A 20,544-nucleotide genomic window follows, 5' to 3' on the forward strand; every position below is an offset into this window, starting at 1 on the left:
CAAACTATATCATTATTTGACAGGCCCTAGCTAGTGTAAATGGTTTTTATGGTTCATATATAGTTTTTATAGTCTATATAGTTTTAATTTCATCCCTTGACATTGTCTTCATTTTACACTGAGGATAAGTCAAATCCCTCATGATAGTCTTTTTTTACAACTGGGGTATCCTTCCTTATTCCCATTTTATAGCTCAGGAAATAGTATGCTCAGAAAAGTTTATTAACTTGTCCAAAGTCACATAGCCAATAAGTACAAAAAAGAGGGACTAGAGGAGTGCCTGGGTGGCTCAGTTAGCTAAGCGTCCAACTCCTAGCTTTGGCTTAGGTCATGATCTCACTGTTCAAGCCCTGCATCCTGAGTTTGAGACCTGCGTAGGGCTCTGCACTGACAGTGCAGAGCCTGCTTGGGATTCTCTGTCTCTCCCTTGCTCTGCCCCTCCCCTGCTCATTCTCGCTCGCTCTCTCTCCCTCAAAATAAATAAATAAATAAATAAATAAATAAATAAATAAATAAATCTTAAAAAAAATTAAAAAAAGAGGAACTAGAAACCATGTCTGTCAGACTCCATAAATTTGGCCTTCTAAGCACCTATGCAATGGCCCTTGAAAGAAAAAATTTTAAAAAGAGAAGATAGAAAAGAAACATACATCACTACAAGAAAATGGCAGGTGGTTTTGTGTAGTCTTGGTGTAAATAGCCTTTCTAAATCTGGCATCAGAAGCTTCCTTCTAATTTTATTTACTTTTGATTTTTGTTCTTGACATAATTACTCATTTTTCTCTTTGTTAAAGTCAGAGAATATTACAGGCTCACTACAGCACAAAAGTGAATAAAGTAGTATATGAATGAACTTCATACAGAAGTCCTTCTACCCATAATAGGTAACTATTGGCTTCTTTAATTCAATTTTATAAAATTAGATCAGAGTTTTAAATTGACATTTTAAGTCATTTTATTACATTAAATCAATTTCTAAGATTTAAGAAAAAACACTTTTTATCCCTTAACCCCAAAATCCTAACAGAATTCACTTAACAAGGTCTGTACTCATTCATCTTGATATCTCCAAGACCTAGAGGAGAATGAAAAAATGAAATACAATTGATCCTCATTATTCATATTCTGCATTTGTGAATTTGTTTACTCACTAAAATTTATTTGTAACCTCAGGATCAATATTTGAAGTGTTTTTGTAGTCATTTATGGACATGCACAGGGCAGCAAAAAATTTGAGTGGCTTGAAACACATGTTCTCAGCTGAGGTTGAACAAGGCAATGCTCTGTCTTCTGATTTCAGGTCTTATACTGTAAACAAGTATCCTTTTCATGGTCTATTTAGTGCCATATTTTTTCATATGTTGGTGCTATTTTAAGTTTGTTTATTTATTGAGAGAGAAAGAGAGAGAGAGAGAGAGAGAGAGAAAATCCCAAGCAGGCTCTGCACTGTCAGCTGTGAGCCTGACATGGAGCTTGATCTCACAACCATGAGATCATGACCTGAGCCAAGGTTAAGAGCTGGATGCTTAACTGACTGAGCCACCTAAGCCCCCATATGTTGGTACGTTTTTGTTGGTGATTTTCTGTTTAAAATGATCCCCAAGCATAGTGCTGAAGTATTGTCTAGTGTTCCTAAGTGCAAGAAGATTGTAATGTGCCTTATAGAGAAAATGTGTCACATAAGCTTTGTTCAGGTACATGGTGTAGTGCTCTTGGCTGTGAGTTCAGTATTATTGAATCAACAAAGCATATTAAATAAGGTGTCTTTAGACAGAAACACACATAAAGTTACATATGATTTGGTTGACGAAAATGTGACCAGAGTCTTGTGAAAACATAATCCTTTATTTCCTGAGAAGTAATGGTTCAGTATTTGCTACTTCATTGTTCCCAATGATTTTAGAATATAACTACCATGAATAATGGAACTGACCATTTTTTACTGGGCAACTATTATGTATCAATAACAACTGACACCATTTTTTAATATTCTCTTCCATGCTTTGCCTCTGTGTAGAAAAATTCAAAATATTTTAGCATTTTGTGCCATGTGAATTTATAAAAATCATTATTTTACTCTAAAAAATAAAAATGATACTTCTCACGTTTTCTTCATGTCTACACCTGGAAAAAATTTCAGGCTGACAATTCTTAAAGCCCAAAAAAGTCCCCAAGAAATCATAGTGACATCTGGTAAAACTTCCTAAATGGTATTTGTAAATTTGTATATAAGGTCAACAAAATAGATCATACAGCCTTCTGCAAACCAATTTCAATAGTTTATATCTCTTGCTTCTAATTTAAATGTATTGCATAAGCATTCATATTATTTCTACTATGGACCAGGCACTGTGCTACATCTTGGAGGTCACGGAGATCAACATCACTATCCTTAGGGATCTCAAAGTGTAAGGAAGGCAGCACACAGAACAAGCAGGCAAACAGACCATTATAAAACACAGTGAAAAGTCCTAAAACACAGTTACACATTGAGTGCTAGGAAGCACATCTGAGAACTCCCCTCTGTGTGTGTGTGTGGGGGGGGGGGGGGCTTGAAGGGATGAGAGAAAAAGAGGGACATCTTGGAATGACTTCTGAGGGTGATTAAACCTGAGCAAGTGATAGCTAGACAGAAAAGTGGTAGAAGGGAGAGCAAAGAGATGAAGAATTTGAGAAATATTTAGAAAGCAGACGGTTAAATGAGAATGAGGAAGAGGGAAGAACTGAAGAGGACTCCTATATTTCTAACCTGGGAATTTTAGGAGATATTAATTCTGTTCTCTCAATTAAGATAAAAGGGAAACAGTTTTGAGAAGGAGAGAACCTGGGAAAGGAATGGGCCATGTGGGAAAAAGAATGGATGAGTTTAGCTTTGGGCATATCCCATTTTTGGTACAATGGGACCTCTAGCTAGAGACACCAAAACACTCTTGAAAATATAGGTGAGGAGCTCAGGACAGGAATTTGGGGGTTTTCAGCACATAAGCAGCGACTGAAGCCATGCAAGTAAGATGAAGTGACCCGGGGAGAATGTTGGATTTAGAAGAGAAGAGAATGGAAGACAGAACCTTGGGAATATCAATATTTAAAAAGGAGGGAGAGGAAAAGAAGTCACCAAAGAAGACTAAGGGAAAGTCACAACCAGGAGAGCATGCTAATAACAGATGTAAGAGCAAGAGCTCGGATTGCTTCCCAGGAAGGGCTGAATAATAGCGATACACTGTGCAGAGGAAGCTTGGCGACTTAAAGACTGAAACACGTTCAATGAATTTGACAGAGGGAAGGTCACCCTAGAGAGATGTCTCCAGGCAACTCAGCTCCAGTGAAGCGATCCAGACAGCAGGCAGACTGAAGAGAGTTAACAGTAAATAAAACGTGAGGAAGTAGAGACACACTTTCAAAGAGCTAAGCTTTGAAGCCAAAGGGGAGACATGGGAGAGAAGAGGTTTGATGGTAAGATGCCCAGAAAATGAAAGTCATCATGAGCCTACTTCATGGGATTAGCGTGGGACAGGAGAGACACTGTTTTTGAGTGAGGAATGACAGGAAGGTGAGAGAGTTCCTGTTTTTCAACATGTTAATGTCATGTTCTGCACCCTTAGCAAACTTTTTTTAGAATCTCATTCCTGGGGCGCCTGGGTGGCGCAGTCGGTTAAGCGTCTGACTTCAGCCAGGTCACGATCTCGCGGTCCGTGAGTTCGAGCCCCGCGTCGGGCTCTGGGCTGATGGCTCAGAGCCTGGAGCCTGTTTCCGATTCTGTGTCTCCCTCTCTCTCTGCCCCTCCCCCGTTCATGCTCTGTCTCTCTCTGTCCCAAAAATAAATAAACGTTGAAAAAAAAAAAAATTAGAATCTCATTCCTTTCTGAGGAGCCTGAGTGGCTCAGTCAATTAAGCGTCTGACTTCGGCTCAGGTCATGATCTTGTGGTTCATGAGTTCCATCCCCGCATCGGGCTCTATGCAGAGCCTGGAGCCTGCTTTGGATTCTGTGTCTCCCTCTCTCTGCCCCTCCCCCACTCACACTCTGTCATTCTCTGTCTCTCAAAAGTGAATAAATGTTAAAAAAAAAATCTCATTCCTTTCTACAGTATTCCTTTCTACAGTTGTATGTTAATACAACTATCCTCACATGCTATTACAATTATTTATTTACATGTCTCAAAGGAGAGGAGAGGGTAAGAGTAAAAACCAAGAAATAAAGTCGTGGTGGGAAAGAATAGAGAGTTAGGTTCTCTGACAAACTCAGCAGGAGTACCAAACTCTCAAATGTGTCCTGATGCCTGTGAATATACACTGACAAACTCGGCCTCTTTTGCTCCATTTCAAAACATACACAAGCATGTGCATTTCCCTTCTCTTACCACCCCTCCTCTACCTTCCTTGGCACCCCAACTGATCTTTTTGAAGTGCTGGAAACTTTCTTGCCTAGAAAGGAATGGAGGCAGCACAGTGGGCTGTAGAAACTTCTTGGAAGCCAATCCTCACTGGTATGGCTGGCAAGAACTTAACTCTATGCAAAAGTGACCATAAGCTAGGGGTGCCTGGGTGGCTTAGTCAGCTGAGTGAATGACAGGATTCAATTCAGCCTCAGGTCATGATCTCACAGTTCGTGGGTTCAAGCCCCACATAGGGCTTCACACTGATGGTGCAGAGCCCGCTTGGGATTCTGTCTCCCTCTCTCTGCCCCTCCCCTGCTCGCTCTCTACCACTCTCTCTCTCTCTCAAAATAAATAAACATTAAAAAAAAAGTGGCCATAAGTCACATAAATAAAGCCCTCAAATCCAAACTAAATGTATATGCAATCCAACTTCCTCTTAGCCAGTTCCAAAAACTATCCATATATAAATGTGTAATTTTTAAAAAGTTGGCAAGTGATTTTTAAAATGTTTTAGTGGTGTATAGGCCAAGCAATATAAGTGTGTTGTTACGTGTCCTAAGGGCCACTGATTTGTGGCCTTCACATGAGCCAAAAGAATAAAGGGAGGGGGAGGGCGCAAGAAAATGTGATCAATCTAGCAAAATTCAGAAAAGGAGAAAACCAAACATAGTAAGAAACCATGATGAATAAAAGAAAAAGATAGAGAGCCTATAAATAAGATCAAACATTGTAAATTGTGTATTTGGCCAATATAATATACAATTTATAATTCAATCAACAAAATGTAAGTAAGGGGACTGAGTGCTAAATAACGAACTACTGTAAATGGTCATAAGTGTGTGTGTATATACAGTCAATCGGCTGGATCTGAGGAGCTGATGGCTCCTGATCTAAATGTCTGTGTGGGCAGGCTTCCTGCTCAGTAACAAGCAGCTATTGAGAGGGAGGCTTCTAGAACTAATATTACCATGTGTTTTGAAAGAATCTTAAGATATTTTATTTATGAACACATATACATACACATATATAAACTCTGTGTCCAGCATAAATTGAACACACAGTTTTAAATGAACATTTTACAAAAGTGGTCATGCACTGGATTAGAAATTCTGATCACAAATGCAATAAAACCTGCCATAAAACTACCAAAAGAAAGAAACACTAAGCATCTAGAAATTTAAAATACTCCATAAATAACTCTAGGATGAACGTATTAACCAAAATGGAACCACATACTATTCAGAAATGAATAATGGTGAGAACACTGTGTCAAAACTTATGAAATACAGCCAAAGCAGGTCTCAGAAAAAAAGTTCAGAGCTTTTATTTCAAACACATCTATTGGGAAAGAAAAACCATGCAAATATAGATCACTTAGGCATTTGACCCAAGAAATCAAGTAAATAATGACCACAATATATAAGGAAGAAAATAATAAGACAAAAGGAGAAAAACTAAGCTAAAAAAAGTAAATAGGGTGAAATAAAAAGAAAAATCCAATTCAAATTCTGGAAGTGTGAAATATTCCAATAAAACGTTTCCATATATGAATAAACTTCGCTGGTGAGGATATATTTAATAATAGAATACAATCTATAGAGCACAGAGTTGTTAAACATTTGGGAAATTTAGGAAAATACACACTAAAGATAGTAAAATGAGTGTTTTTTTATAGACTGTTTTTTAGAGTAGTTTTAGGTTCACAGAAAAATTGAGCAGAAACTACAGAGTTCCCATACACCCTCTGCCCCTCGGCACGCACAACCTCCCCAACTATCAACATCCCACACCAGAGGGCACATTTGTTACAACTAATGAACCTACATTGATACGTCATTATCATCCCAAGTCAATAGTTTACATTAGGGCTCATTCTCGGTGTCCTACAACCTATGGGTTTTGGCAAATGTATGAAGACACATATCTACCATTGTAGGGTCATACAGACTAGTTTCACTGCTCTAAAAATCCTCTCTGTTCTACCTACTCATCCTTCCCTACATCCCCACCTCTTGACAACCACCCATCTCTTTACTATCTCTGTAGCTTTGCCTTTTCCAGCATGTCACATAGTTAAGAAGCATTTTTAATGTTTTATTTCAAGAACATGAACAAGAAAACATTATTATATAGATTAATAAGTATTAAAATACCATACGAGATGCTAATTTTCTGTATATTTTTCAAATCCCCAGAGTAGAAACAAACAGATCTTTTTTGGACACTGGGGGGAAAGCAGTTCATCCCTTTCATGCCAAATTTACCCAAAAACACAGTTTTACAGGAACATAACGTATGTTCTCAAACTCCTTCATAGTAGAGCTAATCCTATTAAACCCCAAAATATCGATGGTACGTGTTTCCAGGATTCAAGCTTTACAACATTATAATTTAGCAGGCACACCCTGCTTGGTGAGCTCTTAATCCAACTTCAAAAAGAGCACAGCATAGTTCTGTCAGGGTGGGCTTCATGCTACTCACATAATTTATACAGATAAAAAATATCCAGAGACCCATTAATCCATTTTACTGGCTTGTGGAAAAGAGGCAGATTTTGGCTGGGGTGGCGGGGCAGGGAGAATGAGAAACAAGATGATGTAGTATGCTAGGATTTGAGATAGAAGATGCACATTGTAAAGTGCAGCCCCTTTATTATGTGTGCAAAAATATAGGTATGGTATTAGGAAGAGTAAATGTGAAATAGACGCTGAATTTAAAATCAAGGCAAAATTTATTTGCAACTCAATTCAGTAACACCAAAACAGCACATGTGTTAGAATGAATTCTGTTGTTTTTCTTCTCCCCTCCCTCCTTTACTTTTTCCTTCCAATATTTATTAAGCTCGTAACCAGTAAGACAGGCACTGTCCCTGATCATGGTGCTTACAGTCTTGATGAGGGGCACTGACAAGTAAACATATAATGAAAATACACGGTACTTACAACTATGGTAACGAAAATCCCTAGAACAGTGGGAGCTTCTAGGAGAATCAAACCTAAGGATATGGTGAAGGGGGAGAAGGAATGGTTTGGTAGTGGAGCCAAAAACAGCTTACTACCGAGAGAGTCAGAAAATGGTGACAGAGTTAGACAGGAGCAATACACAGAAGCCAGGAAGGAAGTGGAACTTTATCTACAATACAATGGAAAGGTATTGAAGAATTTAAAAGTGGAAGAAAGATATATCCATATTCGTGTTTTTAAGAAGCATTCTAGGGGTTCCTGGGTGGCTCAGTCGGTTGAGCGTCTGGCTTCAGCTTAGGTCATGATCTCACGGTTTGTGAGTTGGAGCCCCGCATCAGGTTCTCTGCTGTCAGCATGGAGTCTGCTTCGAATAATCCTCTGTCCCCCACTCTGTCTGCCCCTCCTCTGATTGCCGTCTCTCTCTCAAAAATAAATAAACATTAAAAAATGAAGCATTCTAGATGTGAAGTAGAGAACAGACTACAGGCAGAGAAACCTAGTAGCAGCCTGTTGCAATAATCCATATGAAACACAATGGTGGCCTTTAACAAGGTAGTGACAGAGGATATGGGGTGTGAATGGATATGAGACATATAATTTAAAGACAACAAAACCATAAGATTTGGTGACTAATTGGATAGGAGCAGAATGAAATGAGGGGCAAATGGGAAATTGACAGTAATGGTTACCATTTCTCTAGTATTCACTGTATGCCAAGAGTTGTGTGTTCTATGTGCATTATCTCATGTCAACCTCATAGCAGTCTTATGAGGTGGCTGGGATTATTAGTCTCATTTTTCACAGGCTCACAACTTGTCCAGGATCAAACAGCTAAGTAGTTGAGACAAAACTGAACCTGGGTTTGATAGACTCCCAAGCTTGTGTCCTGACCACTAGGATTCTGGCATGCTCAGGTGGAATAGTGATTTACAGAATCAGGGGCCATGGAAGAGCGGTTTTGGTAGAAGACCAGTGAGAAATTCACTGTGGCAACTGGATATTTGGTCCAGGGTTCGAAGATCTGGTTGAAAAAATATTTTTCAGAGATTGATGAATTGAAACTATGAAGTGAGAGAGAGAGGAGAAAGAGAGAGAGAGAGAGAGATTAGGATGAGAAGCAAAGAAGGCTAAGGACAGCACGCTACAGGGAAGGAGCCAGCAAGGGACTACCAAGAGGCAATAGAAAAATCAGGACAATCTGACACCACTAGAGAAAAAGGACAACACCTTTCCAATGAGTCATTATGTTTTTGAAAAGTCAGGTATAATTTACTTTTTTTTGGTTGTGGTGAGAACAATTTTGGTACAAATTCTTATTTTCAGGTGAAAGGTCTATTAAAGAGAAGGGAAAAACTTTTATACAGTATTCTTAGATATAAGAAAGCTATATTTTGGTACATTTATGGGCAGTCTAATTTTCATGAGACTTGTTTTATTTTTTTTAAGATTCCCTTTTTTAAATATTTATTTTTGAGAGAGAGAGAGAGAGAGCAAGCAAGGTAGGGGCAGAGAGAGAGGGGGACAGAGGATCTGAAGTGGGCTTTGCATTGACAGCAGCAAGCCTGATGCAGGGCTTGAACTCACAAACTGGGAGATCATGACCTGAGCCAAAGTCGGAGGCTCAACCGACAGTCACCTAGGTGCCCCTCATGAAACTTGTTTTAATGAGACAGGCTCTTTCAGAGTGGGGCTGATGTGTAACTTTGAGGTGTGGACAAATATGCAGTGCAGAGTTCCTTTCCGAGGGTTTTAGTAAGTTAAGCTAAGAAAGAATATTTCATTTAGAAATTTTAATCAAGAGAAAACAATATATGTCTTTAAAACCATAACTGGGGTGGGGAAGGGGGATGTAGTTCTCATGAGTCAGGGATAACTTAGAATCAAAAGACAAACAATTTTGTCTTTAATTTTTCTCACCACAATTCCTACTTCCTCTTTTGTACCTTCTTTGGCAGTAATCACTACTTGAATACTTTTCATGGCTCCACAGGGTTCTTTTTACAACTGTGAACAAGTAATGTTCCAAAGATGAGATGGGTAGTGGTCTTCAATATGAAAAAGAAGGCAGTTGCTATTGTGGGGAATTTACCTTCTTCTTACCCAGAGCTGATCAAGGCAAATCTCAAATGTGGATCACTGAGTTGTGAATCACGCCATTGGTTTCAGTGATATCTCCAGGTAAGCAAGCCATTTGAACTACACAATGTATTTAGGAGGGGTTTATCTCATGCAGGAGTACTGGAACGAAACCTTTCTAACTATAAATCAGCCTAAGAAGTGAACATGTCAAAGCACAACACTTGGTGCACAAAATGGAGCCCAATTCCACAGATTCCACCTTCTTCTTTTTGATCTTCCCTCTGTATTGCTCTTGCTAATGCACATATCCCATTTTAAGCAATATATTTATTTATTTTGAGAAAGAGAGAGAGAGAGAGAGCACATGTGCGCATGAGCAGGGGAGGAGCAGAGAGAGAAGGAGAGAGAGAGTCCTAAGCAGGCTCCTTGCTGTCAGCGCAGAGCTCAATGTAGGGCTGGAACTCACAAACCATGAGATCATGACCTGAGCGGAAATCAAGTTGGACGCTTAACAGACTGAACCACCCAGGTGCCCCTAAGCAAATATATTTTATATGAATTGGGTGTCAGAGTCAGTCCTAATAAAATATATTTAAGGGAACTAAAAACAAACAAACAAACAAAAAAAACCGGATAATTATTCTTTAATACCCAAAGCATAATTAGAACTTCTGAGAATATGTCCTTGTTACTGTATTCATGAACAAAAGAGACTTTTCAGAGAGTCTGTGAGATTACAAAGGATTTGAGAATTAAATATGAAAGATGTTAATTAAATAACTTTATGTGAAAAAAAGTCAGACCATTATTCTGTCTGTATCTGCACCATATACAAATCAAAAGACTGGAAAGAGTGATATACAAATGATTCTGGTTGTTGGATTTGTATAGTATGTCTCTTTTCAAAAGCTTTCTGTTATACTATTATGTCACTTTCATAATTTTAAAATAAAACCTGAAATATCCTCTTTTTAGAAAAGGAAATATTTCCTTTGGAAGGATGGAAAGCAGCAGCTCAGCTTATTTTTTGAGTTGACTGAAGAAGGTCTTGGGTAATATTTTCCACAATATTTTTTATCATATGTCTATAGTTTTACTATACATGAAATTAGCCCCGTTATGGGAATTTTCTTACTTGAAAATATGGTTACATTTGGTTCTGGTCAGTGATACCTTGTGCAATTTAATTCCCTTTCATCATACATCCCCATCTGTTCTTGCTTTCCTCTCCACATGTTAACTATAACTTTGCTTATTCTTTATTTTGTTCCCGTCTTAGCCAAATTAAACTTGAAGATAAAAAGATTATGGAGAGATATAGCTTTTGAAAACTTACTTAATAGATGGGAAGACATTTTCACACAGAGCTGATAGTCAAGATTTTGATTCTACTCTTTACCAAGAACACGGGGCTCTTAAAGAAAAAAAACTAGGGGCGCCTGGGTGGCGCAGTCGGTTAAGCATCCGACTTCAGCCAGGTCACGATCTCGCGGTCCGTGAGTTCGAGCCCCGCGTCAGGCTCTGGGCTGATGGCTCAGAGCCTGGAGCCTGTTTCCGATTCTGTGTCTCCCTCTCTCTCTGCCCCTCCCCCATTCATGCTCTGTCTCTCTCTGTCCCAAAAATAAATAAACGTTGAAAGAAAAAATTAAAAAAAAAAAAAAACTAGACATTTTCCACAACAGAATGCTGTAGAAAATCTGAGACAAGATTCTTTAACTCTAAACCCATCCAGTGGCATAATTAACTTTGCAGCTGATAATCACCAATGACCATGATCAGTTATTTTGCTGGGAGAAAGTGGCTGACATTCTCTCTTAATTTTTTAAAAATTTAATATGGGAATTTGAAAAATATGCAAAAGTAGAGAGAATAGTATAATGAAATTCTACATTACTTATCACCTGGCTTCAACACATAGCATCATTTTGCAAATCTTGTTCCATCTATCCCCATACCTGAATATTTCCCCTGAGGCAATCTTAAAGAAAACCTCAAAAAATTATATTAGTTCACCTCTAAATATTTCAGTATGGATCACTAACACATAAAGCCTTTCTTTTTTCTACCATAATCATGATATCACACCCAACAAAATTAGTAATAATTTCTTAATATCACCTAACTAATCAGTTTGTGTGGAAATTCCTCAGCTATCTCAAAAATATCCTTCTACAATGGATTTACTGGGGTGAAGATTGAAATGGGTTCTTTTTATTGGCTGTCGTCAATATGTCTCATATCTTTTGTTCTTTAACTGTTACCCCTTCTTGTCTCCTTTTCTATTCCCTCATGTAACTGGCTAAACTTTTGCTACTTATTTTCTTTCTGGATATTTTTCATTTATTTCAAATAAAAGTGAATTACTGCTGAGAGGAACCAACTGACAAGACATCTCTTGATTTGGCCATTCAGGCTTTCTGGTTGTCTACCCTCCCGTAACTTAGCAGTTATTCTTCCACGGAGTTCAGTAATCACTTGGCATCCAACTGATTTATCACTTAGAGAAGAAATCAAGGCAAAATTTCAGAGCATGATTAGATTCTCTTACCTTTTTTCTTTGTTTTCCAGGGGATGACAATGGAGGTACCATTCAGAAATTTTCTCAAAAGACAGTGGGATTGAGGATTAGGGCTCTGAATTCCCAAGTATAAGAAGATGTGTGGAGGAAAGCTGCTACGTTTCAACCTCTCTCCATCTTTTGTTGCCTTATTTTACCAAGCTACCAGGTGGCTAGAAAAAATAATGCCCAAGGACTCAGGTAAAAAAAAACAAACAAACAAACAAAAAAAAAAACACTCAAAATATATTTGTATGCTTGAATACATTTTGATCAGAGATAGAGCTTAGTCAATAAGCTTAGAGAATATAAGGAGCCCTAAGGTTTTGCTAAAATTTTATAAGTCTGGTGTTAGCGCATAGTAAATATACTAATGATCAGCTAATTGTTATAAATTGCTACAGATTAGGAATGTTTCAACTCCAATTAATGGGTTGTGGCTGATTAGAGGAGGGTTAAGAGGTAGATAACAATTATAAAGCCTAGCATATGGTAAGAATTTAATACATATGAGTTAGCAGTGCTCTTATGCTGTTGCAAAAAATATTTATCATCAGCTCGGCTATTTTAACAAATTCTAACTTAGGTTTATATACATTAAGATTACAGATCAAGGGCACCTGGGTGGCTCAGTCAGTTGGCTATCTGACTTAGGCTCAAGTCATGATCTCATGGCTCGGCTCATGAGTTCAAGCCCTGCGTTGGACTCTATGCTGACAGCTCAGAGCCTTGGAGCCTGCTTCGGATTCTGTGTCTCCCTCTCTCTCTGCCCTTCTCCTGTTCGTGCTCTGTCTCTCTCTCTCTCAAAAAGGAAATAAACATTAAAAACAAAAAAAGATTACAGATCTTATTACACCGTTGATCTCGACATTAAAAAGCTTTATACCATGAAAACTGTAGGCTTTTCTTATTCATAAAACCAAGCTTTTTGAATTTCAGAATGAGTGTTTTCCGTTTGCACATAAAACCCACTGCTGGGCTGAGCATCATAAAAACTAGAATAATGTAGAGGACATTTAAGGAGATGATTTCTAAATTTCCTTCCAGGAGTAAAAGTTCATAAGTCTAAAAATAGTGCTATTTTATGTAGCTCATTTTACAAGGGATCTTATGGGTCATCTGGCCCATTTCCAATGCAGGGGAGTACTGCTCAACATGATAATAATACCTTATAGTTAAGACTACAGTTTTGATACTAAAGTCAACTCTTGCACTCATGCAAGCCAACTCTGGTATAGTTTACAAGACGTTATTCCCAACTATTACTCCCAATAGTTCTATGAGAATAGTATTAGCAAGTCCATTTTAGAGATACGAAACTGAGGCTAAGCGAGATTAATGTGGTTAGCTTGAATTACAAAGTAAGTGGAAAAGAATGTCACTTCTCAAATGCTTCTAAAATCATATTCTATGTTCTTTATACAACACAGCTAAACCTTTAAAAAAGAGTATTAAAATAATCCTGTGAAGGCAGGAAAACTGTCCTCAATTTTCATAAATGAGAAAAATTATGCAAGTTTACAGTCATGCCCAAGGTTATGCCACTAATGAGCAGCAGAGCTGAACTAGGACATGGATTTTCTGTCTTCTACAACATTCTTTCTACCATACCAGTGTGCATCTGTCTGGAAATTATAATTTTGGAAGTTCTTTTTTTCCTAGAAAAATATATTTATAACTTGACTCTGGGAAAGAGTTAAAATTATTTTACTTGTCTTCACTCAGTGCAATTGAATCTTTAAAATACTACATATTTTATCCTTAGAAAAGTTAAGATATACATTAACTTTAAGTTAATACAGATAAATTAGTATAATTATTAAGATACACATTAATATAACCTTTAAAGACATTTCAGCAATTAAACTGTTAGAAGGGAAAGAAATGAAACTATAGATAGCTTAAAGTACTTTGAGTACAAAGCTGGATATTTATTTGACATTTTATTAAAACCTGAAAATTGAAAAAAAAAACAAAAAACAACAACAAAAAAAAAAGCTGAAAATTGAATAGAGGCAACAAATGTCTTGAAATGCATTTGGTGTAGCAGTGTTTAGCAGTGTTTAGTATAGAGTGTTTAGAAATAAAAGCTATATAATTCTTATGTTTTGTAAACAATTTTAATCTGTTTCTGTATTAATCTTTACCCCAAAGCAAGATCTTGTGCAGAACCAGCAGGGGCTGAATAATCTGGGGTGAAATATACAAAAAGAGGGAAGAAAAGACCCACAAGGAAATGAAGTGCTGGGCCTTCCTCAGCCACTGAATGAAAAAACAAATAAGCCCAGAAGTATCTTTGTTGCATATATTGACTCTACTTTAGTATTTTTTAATATGTCCTGATTCTAACTTAAGGTTAGATGATTGATTCTTTCAGTTGGATGCTTCTGACCCTGATCTGCTAACGATTCTGATGCTGGATTGTTCCCTATGCCTCGCATCTTCACAGGAAGAGACTGAGCCTCTTCCCTGAACATCCAGGCTTTCAATTGATAGGATTAAACAAATACATTATTTAGATTATGGTTCCCCAGGGAGCTATAGCAAACTCACAGGGGTACTGAAGGATATTTTAAATTTTCAAAGGAAATGCAGCTATATGAACATCTATTGGACACCACACAAACTACTAGATAAGATCATACTTTCAACAGTAAATCATGCTATGTTCATTTCATGGGTCTAAGGGTCCTATGGAAAAAACTCAAAGAAACACGCTAAAGTTAAAAGTTTGCCATTCCAAAGCATTTTTTAAGAAGTATGTTTTACTTATCAACAACCAAATAGTTCTATATCTTAACATTTCTTTTCTTTTTTTCTTAGCAGACTTCACAGCCTGTATCAGAGAAATGGGTGTCTTCTACTTGTCATGGACTGTTTTTTAGGACATGAGAAAGATCACTCCACTTTTTCCTAAATGAGAAAATGGAATGTGAGCAAAGACATAACAAATCATTCTTTGCTAGGTGTATATTAGCTACCCATGCTTTATTACAGTGATAAAACAATAAGAATGGCTGGGTATTGATTCTTATAACTTCTTTTTGAACAAGTGCTCTAAGAACGTAAAATTAAGAAGGCAGCAGTGATAATCTGTCTTGCTTATTTCCTTGTACATCCTTTTTCCAAACCACCACTTGGGTGTGTCCTCTTTTGTTCTCCAGTCCCTACGACTCCAGAATGTTTATTTCCTAGTATTTGATGGCAAAAGCACCACTGCATCCAAGTACAGCATTAATGAAGTCTTTCACATATTAAAACCATGTTAGTGCCTCTACTTAGCATCAACATACTTTATTTGTACCATAATGTAATTTATATAAGACTTGTGGAGCACACTAATGTTATATCTATCATTTTCTGTAAAAATGTGAGTTTATTATAGATATACCCAACTAAGAATGCTGGGCCTGGAGTTTTGAAGGCTTAGCTGGGAGATCTCCACGTTCTCTCTTAAAAATTTGCTTCTATACTTGGCACAGATTTCTACTGAGTAGGCAAGCAAAATCACTAATGATATTATGCTATGCTTCCCTCTCTTTATCTTTCCCCCATTGCAATATTATACATAATCCCATGGGTTGGAGGAAGTTAAAAGCAATTTTTGCTCTCAAAGAGAAAGGGTTATTATGTCACCAACTCCTTTTTCATGACTAAAATGTAAAAGCAGAGTGGACTGAAAATTGAGACATCAGACAGTTGGCTCTGCTTTGCCACTGAAAAATGTATGTATGACTTTGGGTACTTCTCTTATCTGGGTCTCGGGTCTCTGGTCTCTGGTCTCTGGCCTAGGCAACTTCCAAGATGGCTCTCAATAATCCCCCATCCTGGTATTCATACCTTTGTATAATCTCCTTCCATTGATTGTGGGCTGAAACTAGTGACTCAGTTGTAACGAACAGAATACAGTGAAGATAATGGTTATGTTATTTCTTTTTTTTTTAACTTTTAATTTTTTTTTTTTTTTAAATTTTTGAGGGACACAACACGAGCAGGGGAGGGGCAGAGAGAGAGAGAGAAGGAGAGGGAATCCCAAGAAAGCTCTGAGCTGTCAGCACAGAGCCCAATGTGGGGCTTGAACCCACTAACTGTGAGATCATGACCTGAGCCGAAGTCTAATGCTCAACTGACTGAGCCACCCAGGTGCCCTGGTATGTTATTTCAAAGTTTAAGCCCTATAGAGGCTGATTTCCTTCTTTAGCTTGCTTTCTTCCTGGCTCACTCTGAGAGAAGTCAGCTGCCATGCTATAAGCTGTCCTATGGAGATGCCTATAGAATCTAATGCTTCCAGCCAAGAACCAATGAGGACTCCAGATCCTCATTCCATCAGCACTTGAGAAATGAATCCTGCCAACAGACATGCAAGTGGGCTTGGAGGAGAAACCTTTCCAAATGAAGCTTAAGGTGAGACCACAGCCTCACTGACACCGCGGCTGTAGGCCTATGAGAGGCTCTGAGCCAGAGGACCCAACTAAGCCTCGCCAGTATTCTAGAACCACAGAAACTGATATAATAAATGTTAGCTCTTTTAAGCCACTAAGTTTTGGGGTACAGCAACAAATAATTAGCAGTACAATCCATTTTTTTTCCTCTGTTAAAAAAAGTTTAAATGATTTTTTTGAGTTCCTTTCTAGCTCTAAATTTTAATGACTATATTATGTTGATAGTAAATGCATAAAAAGAGAAATCACACATAGACATACAAACTCCAATTTCATGTTCTTATGCTAAAATTCACAGTTCAAAAATCCATGGTAGTTTTGAAATAACATTCAATATTTGTTCATTTGTCCTTGGGTAGGCTATGGCCCAAATCTGCTTTATTAGCAACACTGCAATTAAGAAGAAAAACTTGAAAAACGTTTTCCTTATAAAGTATGTATTATTAACAGGATGTCTATAAAGGCTAATTAAATATTCCAAAATTCATGTTTGTGCACTTCAGAAATTTGAAATATTTGGGTTAAGGAATACAACAGGCTTGGTAGCCTTTGCATTTAAAAAACATCAGTAATTATGTAAGAAATATATTTATTTTATATTATAAATGTCAACAACATACAAAATGTCTTATATCTATGCCAAATCAACAAGATGTATTCTGTTGAAACTATGTGTGTGTTATGTGCCTGCATTTATGTTATTCTAAAGCACTTTCTGAAAATAGTATTTGCAGGTGGACTGTGATAAACTAAAGGTGTATATTTTAAACCTTAGGGAAACTATGAACATTTTTTAAAAGGTAGGATATAACCATCAAGCCAATCAAGTCTAATAGAGATAAGATGTAATCATAAAAAATACTCAGAATATCTAAAAACAAGTAGGAAAAAAAAGGAAAAGGAAAAAAGATCAGATGATAGATAGCAAATGACTAGCAAAGTGACAGATTTAAATCTAACGCTCTTTCTAGTCAACTTTAAAGTACTAAAGAAAATATACAACACAGTGAAATAATTAGTAGAATAAAGGGGAAAAGGGGTTTTAGCCTTTTCTCTACTACTTATTAACTTTGTGACTTTGGGAAAGTCAGTTTAATCATCTCTAAAATGGGAAAGTTGAAATCAACTCTGGCAACATCCAATTATAATATTCTTTGAATCTGATGAAAATGTATACACTGTAACTCCTAAATATCTGAAAATATAAAATAAATGGTGGTACAACTGTAATCCAATAGGTTATGTTTATAAAGTATTCATAAAACTACAGGGAATTAATTTATGACCAATAAATAATTCAGGGGGAAAAGAAAATAAGTCGCATACACAATTTCATTACTAAGAGTAAAGAAACCAAGAAATCAGTAATAGCAACACAACTCTGCATTAAAAAACAAAAAACAGGGGCGCCTGGGTGGCGCAGTCGGTTAAGCGTCCGACTTCAGCCAGGTCACGATCTCGCGGTCCGTGAGTTCGAGCCCCGCGTCGGGCTCTGGGCTGATGGCTCGGAGCCTGGAGCCTGTTTCCGATTCTGTGTCTCCCTCTCTCTCTGCCCCTCCCCCGTTCATGCTCTGTCTCTCTCTGTCCCAAAAAATAAATAAACGTTGAAAAAAAAATTAAAAAAACAAAAAACAAAGAAACAAATGAAAACACTGTCAAGAAATTCAGAAGGTTTACAAGGCTAGTGAGACCAAGGATGAATAATTTTCCTCCTTTTATTTTGCCAGCGCTTTGCACTTACTCATGTCTGTTCTTTAAATGTCCTTTAAAAGGGAAAAATGTCACACAAGAGCCAATGTTGTTCCTCCCTGCCTGACACTGGCATCCCATCACCGTACTTTGTAAGCCCCAGAGCAGTGTTTCTCACAAAGTGATGAGGCCCACTCAGTGAGAATCACCTGTGGTTGCTGTTAGTGCAAAATCTGAAGCCCAGCCCTGGCCTACTGCCATAATGTCTAGGGATGGGGCCCGAAAACAAGTACTTTAGCAAGCTTCCTAGGTAAGCTTCACTATCACAAAAGACAACAAACTAAGTTCTCAAATCATGGCCCCTGGACCAGCAGCACTCGTGTTACCTAGAAATTGGTTAGATGCACCTTTTCAGGCCTCATCCTAGACTTACTGAACTAGAAACTCTGAGGCTGGGGCCCAGAAATCTATGTTGTAACAAACATCCTTGTGTTAAACCTGGTGCATGCAAAAGTATGAGAACCACTGTTCTAAAGCCATGGTCTCCAAACCTTTTTGAACACTTAATCCCTTACCAGTAAAAATAGATTTTGAGCAAGTTCCGGTTCTCAGTATATACATATATACATATATGTATATACATGTATACAAGTAACATAAATACATTACTGTTAATCCATATGTTGTATATCACACACACATGAACATTCATTGTATTAGTTTTCATACGGATATATATTTTCATTTCCCTTGGGGATATACATTAGAGTGGAATTGCTGGGTCATATGATCATGTTTACCCTTTCCAGGAACTGCCAAACTGCTTACCAGAGTAGTTGCACCATTTTACATTTCCAACAGCAAATGAAGAGGATCCCAATTTCTCCATATATAGCTGACACTCAAACAACACGTGTTTGAACTGCACTGGTCCACTTATACATGGATTTTGTCTTGACGAATATAGCAGTACTATAAATGTATTTTCTTTTCCTTTTGATCCTTTTTTTACTTAAAGAAAAAAATTTTTTTAAGATTTTATTTTAGGGGCACCTGGGTGGCTCAGCTGGTTAAGTATCCGACTCTTGATTTCGGCTCAGGGCATGATCTCACAGTTCATGAGTTCCAGCCCTGACAGCGTATAGCCTGCTTGGGATCCTCTCTCTACCTCTCCGCCCCCCCCCCCCCCCCATGTGCTCTCTCTCTCTCTCTCTCAAAATAAATATACATTAAAAAATATTTTTTTTAAAAAGGATTTTGTTTTTAAGTAATCTCTATATCCAACTTGGGGCTCAAACTTACAACCCCAAGATCAAGAGTTTCATGTTTTATTGAATGAGCCAGCTAAATATGCCCCCTTCCTTCTGATTTTCTTAATAACATTTTTTTCTCTAGCTTACTTTATTATAAGAATAGATTACATAATACATATATGAAATATGTGTTACTCGATGGTTTATGTTATTGGTAAGGCTTCCAGTCTACAGTAGGCTATTAGTAGTTAAGTTTTGGGGGAATCAAAAATTATACATGGATTTTGACTGTGTGGGCAGGGGGGTAGGGCACACAGATGATCTGGGCTCCCAATTACCCATATTGTCAAGGGTCAACTGTACTTTGCAACATTTGCTGCTATGTCTTTTTGTTTGTAGCCATTCTATTAGGTGGACAGTGGTGTCTCATTGTGATTTTGACTCGCATTTCCCTAATGACTAATGATGTTGAGTATATATTTTTATGTGCTTATTATCCATGTATCTTCTTTGAAGAAATGTCTACTCAGATTCTTTGCCTATTTGTTTTTCCTTTGCCCACTTTTAATTGGGTTATTTATCTTTTTGTTATGAAGAAAATAGTTCTTTATATATTCTGGATATAAGTCCCTTATCAAATACATTGTTTGCAATAATATTTTCCCATTATGTCTCACATTATGTAGGTTATCTTTTTATTTTTTATTTTTTTTTGATGATATTCTTAGTAGCACAGAAGTTTTTAAATTCTGATTAAGTCCAATTTATCTACTTTTTCTTTTGTTGCTTGTGATTTTGGTGTTGTATCTCAGAAGGCTTTATGTAATCCAGGGTTATGAGTATTTATGCCCATGGAACAATTTATGGTGACAAAATTAATGAAGTGCTCCAGGAAAGATGGGAACATGTCAAAAGGATGTAGGAGTCAGTTAGAAGGGACTCCTGCCGGCCAAATCTAAGACAATTTGGGTATCAAAATTAATAATGATAATAATAGACTGTAACCCATCGAAAAACAGGAATCCAGGAATTTATACTGATATAAAGAGAATAATAAATAAATAAGTAAATTCCTCAATTTGCTAATTAATAAATACAGAAGGAATGATGAATGCTAGAAAATCACCATCTTGTAAACATTATAATAATTAATAGCAATTGATTCAGGCAAGAATCACTGGTGA

At 37.3% G+C, this 20,544-nt stretch overlaps 1 protein-coding gene and 1 long non-coding RNA gene across 2 annotated transcripts in view; both read right to left on the reverse strand.

Moving 5' to 3' along the window:
* Positions 1-20,544, reverse strand: part of GSTCD (glutathione S-transferase C-terminal domain containing) — a 133,137-nt gene that overhangs the window by 53,779 nt on the left and 58,814 nt on the right. The window lies entirely within an intron of this gene.
* LOC147581836 (uncharacterized) lies at positions 5,093-13,935 on the reverse strand. The gene is made up of 2 exons (XR_015250311.1): positions 11,083-13,935; positions 5,093-10,848 (listed from the first exon to the last, which is right to left on the reverse strand). It is a non-coding gene; the product is annotated as an uncharacterized LOC147581836 (long non-coding RNA).

This window comes from Puma concolor, chromosome B1, assembly GCF_028749965.1.
Source record: "Puma concolor isolate L17-30 chromosome B1, mPumCon1.1.hap2, whole genome shotgun sequence".
NCBI lineage: Eukaryota > Metazoa > Chordata > Mammalia > Carnivora > Felidae > Puma > Puma concolor.